Below are 9824 nucleotides of genomic sequence, written 5' to 3' on the forward strand. Positions count from 1 at the left end.
AGGAGGGTTGGCATTTTCAGTGCAGACCCACAGCTTGGTGCCAAGCAGCATTTCCAAGCGAGAACCCCGCTGCTCACAGATTCGCTGTGGGTCTCCAACAACCACACCGGATGTGATTGATGAGTCCCCAGAGACCAGGGTGGCCTGAAGAGGAGCACCCTCTGCCTGCTTATTCATAGCACAGAGCCACCTCTGCCCACCCCCAACCCGCCCCCACCTGCTTCCCTGGGGAAGATGATGCCGCCTTCTGTCCTGTGAACAGCCACAGCCAGGAGTGCCCTCCCGCCCTCAGGAAAGCTTCCCCTGGGAAGCAGCTTTGGCCTGGAAATAATCAGCTCAACTGAGGTCTTTTCTGACACAGCCCCCTCTTCTGACATCCTAGCTACCCTGGCAATGGAGGGAAGCTTTGGGGGATCTCAAAGTCCAATGCCCAACAGTCTCAACCGCTCTTCCTGCATAACCCTGAGGGAGAGCCACGATTCCGTGTTTTGTATGGAAAACAATTAAAGCTACATTTCCAAGCAGATCACAGAGTTGTTATTGTTTTCGCTCTCACTGCCGTCAAGGCCACGCTGACTCGGGGACTGTACCTTTCTCCCGAGGGGCTGCCGGTGGTTTCGAACTCCCACCCATGCAGATTGCAGCCCCATGTGTCAGCACCTCCGGGGCTCCCACTTTGTCGGTGGTGTTAGGTGATGGCATATTGGTTCCACCCCATAGCGACCCCCTGTGCAACAGAGCCAAACGCCACCTGGTCCTGCGCCGCACTCGTAACTGGTGTTATGTCGGAGCCCATCGGAGCAGCCCCTGTGTCCACCCATCTCATCGCGGACCTTCCTCCTTTCACTGCCCTCTAATCTACCCAGCGGGGTACCCTCCTCCAGGGACTGGCTTCTCCTGGCAACATGTCCACAGTACATAAGATGAAGTCTAGCCATCCTTGCCTCCAAGGAGCAGTCTGGCTGGACTTCTTCCAAGACAGTCCGTGATACTTTCAAGATTCTTCACCAGTACCGTCATTCAAAGGCATTGATTCTTTGTCCGCCTTCCTTAATCCATGTCCAACTTTTGCATGCATCAGAGGTGATGAGAACAATTGTGAAAATGGCAACAGAGCAAGTAGTGGTTTGGTTTGGTTTTGTTGTACAGAGGATCCCTATAATCTACCCTGTGGCACCTAACAACAACAACGGCGAAATGCAATCTCATGGGTCAGCCCTCCTCAGTCCGCAAAGTAACATCCTTGTATTTCAATACTTTAAAGATATCTTGGGCCAATTTGCCCAATGCAATGTGTCATTTGATCTCTCCACTGCTGCTTCCATGCGCATTGATGGTCCTTGACAACTTCAATCTTTTCTCCACTTATCATGATGCTACCTGTTGGTCCAATTTGGCCTTCTCGACATTCAGTCTTCATCGATACTGAAGACTGTAATCCTTGGTCTCCAGCACCAAGTGATTCAAGTCCTCCTCATTTTCAGCAAGCAAGGTGTGTCATCTGCATATCAAGATTGTTAATAAACCTTCCTCCAATCCTAATGATTATTTTTTTCTTTGTATAGTCAAACTTCTCTGATTATTTGGTCAGCATATAGACTGAATAAATATGATGAGAGAATGTAATCCCGATGCACACCTTTCCCGATTTTAAACCGCGTAGTGTTCCCTTGTTCTGTTTGCACAGCTGCCTCTTGATCTTGATAAAGTGTTCTGGAATTCCCGTTCTTCTCGAGGTCATATGTAGTTTAAGATGATCCACACAGTCAAATGCCTGACATAGTCAACCAAATATAGGTAACCAGCTTTCCAGCCCTCTCTGCTCTCGGCCAAGGTCTACCTGGCAGCAGCAATGACATCCCTAATTCCAAGTCCTCTTCTGCATCCAGCCTGAAACTTGGCCTCTTCCTGTCAAGGCACTCTATGACCGTTGTTGGACGATCTTCAGCAAAATTGTATTTGCCTGTGGCTGACACCAGCAATACTGTTCCGTAAGTTGAGCATATCTTTTGGGCCACTTTTCTTTGGCATGGGTACAAACACGGATCTCTTCCAGTCGGTTGGCCAAAGAGCTATCTTCCAAATTTCTTGGCATAAACCAATACTTTATCAGTCTGTTGAAACATTTCAATTGGTATTTCATCCATACTTGATGCCTTGTTTCAGCTACAAAGAAAAAACAGGCTGTCGACTTTAGAAGAATTAGGCACAGAAAGCCTTATGGATAGCATTAAAACCCTGTAAGATCACAGAATAAACCAGGGGGGAGTGGGGGGAGTCCATTCTGACTCATAGCAATCCTTTAGGACAGAGTAGAAATGCATCTGTGGGTTTCCAAGACGATAACTCTTTATAGGGGTAGGAAGCCTCATCTTATTCCCAGAGAGCCGCTGAGAGTTTCAAACCTCTGACCTTGCACTTCAACTTGCAGTTCAACTTGCAGTTCAACTTGTAACCACCACACCACCAGGCCTCCTAGATCCTAGAGTAGTACAGATCACTTGTGCTCTTAACTCTTGGTTTCACACGTGAGGAACCTAGAGTTCAAAGAGCAGGATACCAAAGCCAGAAGTGAGACCCTTGAGAGCCCAACCCTTGTCCTGTCCCATAGTGACAGAATGTCCGGCAGGTCCCCATGCCCCCTGGGATCATAATGAAAAGGCTGAGACCCTTGATGGAGCTCCATGGTGCCAGGGGGGAGGGGCCTGGGGGGAGGGAGCTGTACTCAAATGTTAGTCTCTGTTGTTGGATCCAGTTTCTTCAAATCCCTTCGAGATACACACTGTTTTTGACCCAGCACACTCACACACACACACACACACACACACACACACACACACTATGAGTCGGCATTGACTCCAAGGCCGGAGTTGGGTTTGGGTTGGGTTGGGTTTTGGTGACACAGGGGTTAATCAGTGGACGGCTAACGCAAAGGCCAGCGGTTCAAACGCACCAGCCGCTCTGCAGGAGAAAGCTGAGGCCGTCTGCTCCCATACAGGCGGCAGCCATGGGAACTCCCTGAGGCCTTCTCCTCAGCCCTGCAGGGCAGATGTGCGTCAGAACTCAGTCTACAGCAAGGGGTGTGGGTGGGTGGAGCTAAACTGTACTTCTCCAGAGGGCTTAGCTGCCTCTTTCAGATGCGATCACATAGTGAGAAGAAAGACAGCCAGATGGTCCAGGGGTGCTGTTCTGTTCTGAGCAGCGTCCAGTCTCTTCCCCCAAATTCAGCCCCCCATCCCCACCACACCCCACCCCACCCCAACACGCTGACTGGGCCTCCAATATCAGCGGGTTTATCTCAGGGCCCACCAGCAGGGAGCAGTGCATCCCAGGGAGTGACCACTCTGGCCACCACCTCACAGGCTCTGCCTCTTCCCCTCTATCCCCCATGTCTCCCTCTTCCACCTGCAGTGTCTTGATCTTTTCCACAGGGAACTCCCTAACCCCAATTTCCCCAGCATCGCTCAGAAACCTCAACACCTGCTGTTCTCTCCCTGGAACCCATCCTGGTGGAGGGAGGGCCACATCCCCCGCTGTGCTACCCTGCAGGCAGAGATTTACATAATTTATTTCATTATTTACTCTCCTGCCATCTTCTGGACGAAAGGAGCATTTCTTCTCTTGAAATAAAGAGGGGTGCCCTCACTGCCATCCAGTTGATTCCGACTCATAGTGACCCTGTCAGATATGGTAGAACTGCCCCTGTGGGTTTGCAGAGCTGTAAACCCTTTACAGGAGCAGGAAGCCTCGTCTTTCTGCTGCGGAGTGGCTGGTGGTTTGGAACTGCTGACCTTGCAGTTAGCAGCCCACTGTGAAGCCACTATCCCAGCAGAGCTCCTTCAAAAGCTGTCAGACTACAGAGTGTTTCGGAGCTAGTTTGGGGGTTGAAACATGGCCTGAACAGAAGCAAGCTCATTTATAGATGCTTATTAGGAAACAGAATGTCAACATTCATGTTTTGCTACGAAATTATTTCATGAGCAAGTCTAGCTTCAGACATCTCTGTGGTTCTCCTTACGTCTGACGGGGGAGCCGCTCTGCTCAAAGGAAGAAAGAGGAGGCTTTTCTACTGTTTGAGAGTCACCGGCTCAGAAACCCGGCCTGTTACCCTCGGCACCCAGGGTGCACACTCCTTGCATTTGGTGACTTCCACCTTGCTGGGTAGGAATGGACAAATCCCCTTTATTCCATGATGGAGTCATACTTTCCTGTATTTTTTTTAAAAACCTCTATTTTAGAAAATCACAAGATTCTAGATCAGTAGTTGTCAACCTTCCTAATGCTGTGACCCTTTAATACAGTTTCTCATGTGATAGTGACCCCCCAACCATCAAATTATTTTCGTGGCTACTTCATCACAGTCATTTTGCTACTGTTATGAATCGGGTGACCCCTGTGAAGGGGTCATTCAACCCCCAAAGGGGTGGCGACCCACAGGTTGAAAACTGCTATTCTAGAGAATTCACTGCCCCTGATCCCCATTCTCTCATCTTAAGGGACGACTGAGGACCCCCAAGACTAGAACTGCACATGCAGAGCCCCAGCAGCACGCACCATCACCTACCCTTATTCAGCGTGGGGGCTGGACTCCAGCATGGACAGCTGTCTGATCTCTCCTCCCGCTCACCTCCCACGGGGCAGAGAGGCCAGCGGGCAGGCCAGCCAGTCTGTGCTTGCTTTTCCACCTGAGGGCCTGCTCAACGGTGGTTGGACGTGCAATTTTGCTCAACCTGAGACAGGCCAGCTTATGCCTTTGGACAGTCAGGCAGAGGTCATGAAACAGCGTGCGTCTGTCATGCTGTCACCCTGCAGGCCCCACAACAGTGGGGAGTTACGCTGCAGCCCTGCACCTGCCCTTTCTCCCCTATCAACAAGGATTGGCCAGGGCTGCCTTTGGATGAAAGGACACACCTGTGTGCTGTGAGCAGCCACCCCCCTCTCGCCTCCCTCCTCCCCTCCACAGTGCAGTGCCCAGGAGGAGGGAGCATGTCCCAGAGATTGGCCTACGGGTTCTTTGTGTAAACAATGCACCTCATTCCTTCCAAAGACATGTGGGGTTTGGGGAAACAGGTGTGTGTGTGTGTGTGTGTGTGTGTGTGTTACTGTCTCCAATCTGCAGAGAGGGCCAGAAAAGTTCTGAATGCTACCCCCACCAGGATGGAGTGAAGCCGGAACTGGCATCTAGAAGCTGTGCTGGGGGTTGGAAACACTTTCAGAGAAGGGGGAGGTCAGGGACAGTGTCCTGGGGTTGGAAGGCCCTGTGGGAGCTTGGCCTGACATCCCTCGAGGATAGAGGATCTCCACCTTCCTAGTGCCACGACCCTTTCATACAGTGTCTCATATTGTGGGGACACTCCCCTGAACCATCAAATTATTTTCATTGCTACTTCATCACTGTCATTTTGCTACTGAGATGAATCAGGGGACCCTACAGGTTGAGAACCGCTGCTCTAGCATGAGCTCTCCTGGGCTGTGTGACTCCCCTCTGTCTGCAGGTGTGTCCGCAGCAGCTCTGGGCCACAGAGGCTGCTCCTCCTTCTCCATCTTCTCTGTCTTGCCCAAGTGCTTTCCCTCCCAGCCTTTGGGAGCCCAGAGCTCCCCAGGGGAAGCACATTCTGGAGCAAGCAGCCCCGGCTCCTCCCCTGTAGAAGACGGTGTTGGTGTCGGCAGCAATGGTGGTGGTGCCCTGCTGGCATTGGGCCACCCATCCCCAGAGGCCGACTCCCTCCATCCTTGCTGCCACCCACCACCGCAAGCTGCGTTCTACGGCACTGTCACTGGCTCCCACACTCCGACTGCAGCCTCGGAGGGGAGCACTCCTTCTCTCTGATGTCACCATCGGCTCTTATCCCATGAGGCTGTGGTTCACAGGGACAGTTTCCAACGTGCTCCAAGCTCCTCTTGCATGGAAGTCACGGGGCGGCTTGGCCGGCTACAATTTTACTCACACAGGACATCTTCAAGTGTGAGATGCAACTTGGGCTGGAGCAGATATCAAGGTTCAAGGATGACTTACTTCCAAGTGTATCCATCCTCCCTCCTGTACGAGCTGGGACCGGGCTGCAGGGGACAGCATGAGGAACTTGGCTCACCTCCAAGCCAGCTGAGGAAATGCAATGTGCTTCCCACTGGAGGATCTGCCACCCTGAGCCATGCCCAGGAGCCAGGCGTTGGAGAAGAAGAGGCTATGGCTGGTGCTGACTGGTGGTCAGCAGGTGCCGGGAGGGGAGGAGAGGGCACAAGTAGAAAAACCGAGGCTTTTCCAGGGGTGCCCGCTAAAGCCTGTTACAGCCAGCAGGCTCCTCCGTGAAGGGCCGTGGAGGCAAGATGATCTGAATCATCTTTGGAGGCCAAGGTTAATAGGACTGAACCAAAACGAAGAGGCCCAGTAAGAAGGTTTCAAGGAGATATATATATATATATATATATATATATATATATATATATATATATATATATAGAGAGAGAGAGAGAGAGAGAGAGAGAGAGAGAGATGGTTTCAAGGCAGAATCCTGCTGCTCCCTCAACGCCTCTGACAGGGGCCAGGTGGAAGGCCACCCTCCACATCCTCCAGGCTGCAGAGCCTCCCAAGGCGTGTTTGGCCAGCATCTCCCTGAGCCTCAGTGTCCCTCAGTATACAGGGGGCACGAGGCTGCTTCGCGCAGGGGGCTACGATGTCAATTCAAGGCTTGGGTAAGCCACCACTGCTGAGACTCAGCCCACCCAGGTCCCGGGCAGAGTGACCTTCCAGGTGCAGCTTCCAGGTCAAGGCAGGTGGCAGGCGTGCTGAGAGCCTGCGCTCTGCCACAGAGGGTGCACCAGGTAGAAAGAGGTGAGGTTTTGTCCCAGCTCTGAGCTCCTCCTCCACCCATGTCCATGCCCCACCCCGCCCCAATCAAACTCATTGTCATGGAAACAACCATGACAACCCCAAACCCAATGCCATTAAGTGGATTCCTCAAAGCGACTGATAGAGCAGGGCTGACCTGCCCCTGAGTCTAACGCTTTACGGCAATAGAAAGCCTTGTCTTTCTCCTACTGAGCAGCTGGTGGTTTCGAACTGCTGACCTCAGGATTAGCGGCCCACGAGGGCTCCCTCATTGTGGTGGAGTCGGTGCTAATTCCTGGAGAGTCGGCATGGAGTGGACGGCCAAGAGTCCTGCCTTATGGACTGAGATTCCTCCTCAGTGTTTCTGGCTGTTTTTGCACAGAGCTCCATCTCCAGGTCTCCCTTCCACAGAGCAGTAGTTACGCATTGGGCTGTGATCCACATAGTCGGCAGTTCAAACCACCAGCAGCTCCTCAGGAGAAAGACTGGGCTTTCTACTCTCGTAAACATTTACGGTCTTGGAAACCCACTGGGGTCGCTATGAATCAGCACTGACTCAATTACAGACAGGTTCTTGGTTTGGTTTGGTTATTTTAATTCTTCTGCCACACTGCTGGGTGGGATCAGCTGAGGACCCTTCCCCAGCCTCGGTCCTCACATAGCCGTGTCTAGTTCACTCCCCACCATCCTGCCTGTTGGTCTTGGGCACGGGTCCTCAAACTTTTTAAACAGGGAGCCAGTTCACTGTCCCTCAGACCAATTGGAGGCCCAGACTATGGTTTTAAAAAAAAACTATGAACAAATTCCTGTACACACTGCACATGTCTTATTTTGAGGTAAAAAGGGGGTAGGCAAAAGCACTCGGCGGGTCAGATAAATGTCCTAGGCAGGCCGCATGTGGCCCATGGGCCCTAGTTTGAGGACCGCTGGTCTTGGGTGTCAGGTAAACGCCAGGACCCGGTGCTGGTCCGTGCCCCACATGAATCTGTGATTGTCATAGGAAACAGTCCAGATGTCACAGCCGTGAAGGGAAATACTGTGTCCAGGTCCCCTCACTTCTCACCTGAGCATCGACAGGTGCGCACCAGCCACTGCTCTCCCTCTGGAGGCCCCACAGAAAACCAGGCCAGCCCTGCCTGTGTTAGTCTGGATAGACTAGAGAAACCAATTCATAGACACTCATGTGTATAAGAAAGAGCTTTATATAAAAGAGTACTCTATATACTCGTGTATACGCAGAGTTTTTCAGCACAAAAAATGTGCTTAAAAACTGGGGTTTGGCTTATACACAGGTCAGTGGTACCCCAGCAAGGGGTAACATCTCACTGCCCAACCCCCGCACCCCCCCACCCCCCGTGCCCCCGTAACGGGACGAGTGCCCGTTATCTCGCAGGTGATTGCCGTTCCTCCGCTGTTCATTCAACCCCACTGACACTGCAGGGCTTTGAATGTTTGTTTACTCACATCTAACCAATCAGAGCCGTCCTATGTCGTGTATCTTTGAATAAGCCTTTTAAAGACCATGTGCGAAGGATGTGGCTTGAATGGATGTCATCTGGTCAAGCCCGACTAAAAAAGGAGGAAATCTCATGAAGCCTGACATAGAGTTAATAGCAAAGTGGGTTCGAGATGCATGGGAAGACATTCCAGAAGACATGGTGTGATGTGCCTTCCAGAAATGTAGCATTAGTAATGCTCTGGATGGCAGTGAAGACTGCGCTTTGTATGAAAATGACAGCAGTGATGGTGATGACGGTGATCTCAGTGAGGACAGCGTCTGTGATGATCTCACACCAGCTGAAGCTCTGCACTGGGATACGGATGATGAGGAGGAATCCAGTTTTGAAGGATTTTAACTCTTTACATTTTAGCTTGCTTGCTGGTTGAGCTCAGGGAATAGTACTCTTAAGGTAACAGTGATACCTTATTGTTTTTGCTGAACCTATTTTCTACTTACTGTGCTGGTTTACTAATGGTAAATGACTTGTCCTTTTATTCATGTTTTTATTTAAAATCAATATTTAAATACATTACCCCACTGATGTCTCAATTTTTAGTAATTTTATTTTCATTTGTTTTGATTATTGAAACTCACCAATAGCTACTGCATTTTCCACCCTAGGCTTATACTGAGTCAATCAATTGTTCTGGTTTCCCAGGTAATAATTAGGTACCTCAGCTTATACTCAGATCGGCTTATATTCAAGTATATACAGTAATTGTACATTAAGAAAACATCCCAGTCCAGTCCAGATCAAGTCCATAAGTCCGATATTAGCCCATATGTCCCATACCAATCTATAAATTCCTCTTCGGAATCATGCAACACATGCAATGATGTCAAGTGCAGGAAGATCACAGGCCAGTGGGTGGAAAGTTTTTGTGGATCCAGTGGCAGTGGAAGCATCTTTTCACTGGCGTGGGTCTCCACGTGGCTCCTCCAGTTCCAAGGCTCTGGCTGCATCGGCGTAGATCCATCAGGCTGTCATCAGTAATGTCTCCCAGGGAGTGAGCACATCTGGCCTCCAGTGAGCTATTTATCTCCGCGGTCATCAAACTGGGACCTGATTGACAGGCTAACCTCCACCCCTTCACAAGTTGACAGGAGATTATGTAACTACCACACTGCCCCAGAGGCACACAAGCACACCTCAGTGAGTTAAGAAGAAAGAAAATCATTTCAATTAAAGGGACTTAATAATTTAAATTTTAATATAGTAAATTTAAATTTTTGCATCTAAATATTTATATTCTATATGTAGATCTTGGATACCTGTTCATTTTGTGGGTGGTGTGAGGTACGGATCCTGTTTCATCTCTCGGCAGATGGACATTCAGAGTGCCAGCACCGTGTGGTAAAGACACGGCCCCTTCCCCACACAGCGGATCCTGTCAGAGAGCAGCTGTGCCTTCGTGGACGGATCTCCATCTGGGTTCTCGATTTCTGTTCTCATTGCACCAGCACCAGGCTGTTGTGATGACCACGGGTGAGAGT

This window comes from Tenrec ecaudatus, chromosome 5, assembly GCF_050624435.1.
Source record: "Tenrec ecaudatus isolate mTenEca1 chromosome 5, mTenEca1.hap1, whole genome shotgun sequence".
NCBI classification, from domain to species: Eukaryota; Metazoa; Chordata; class Mammalia; order Afrosoricida; family Tenrecidae; genus Tenrec; species Tenrec ecaudatus.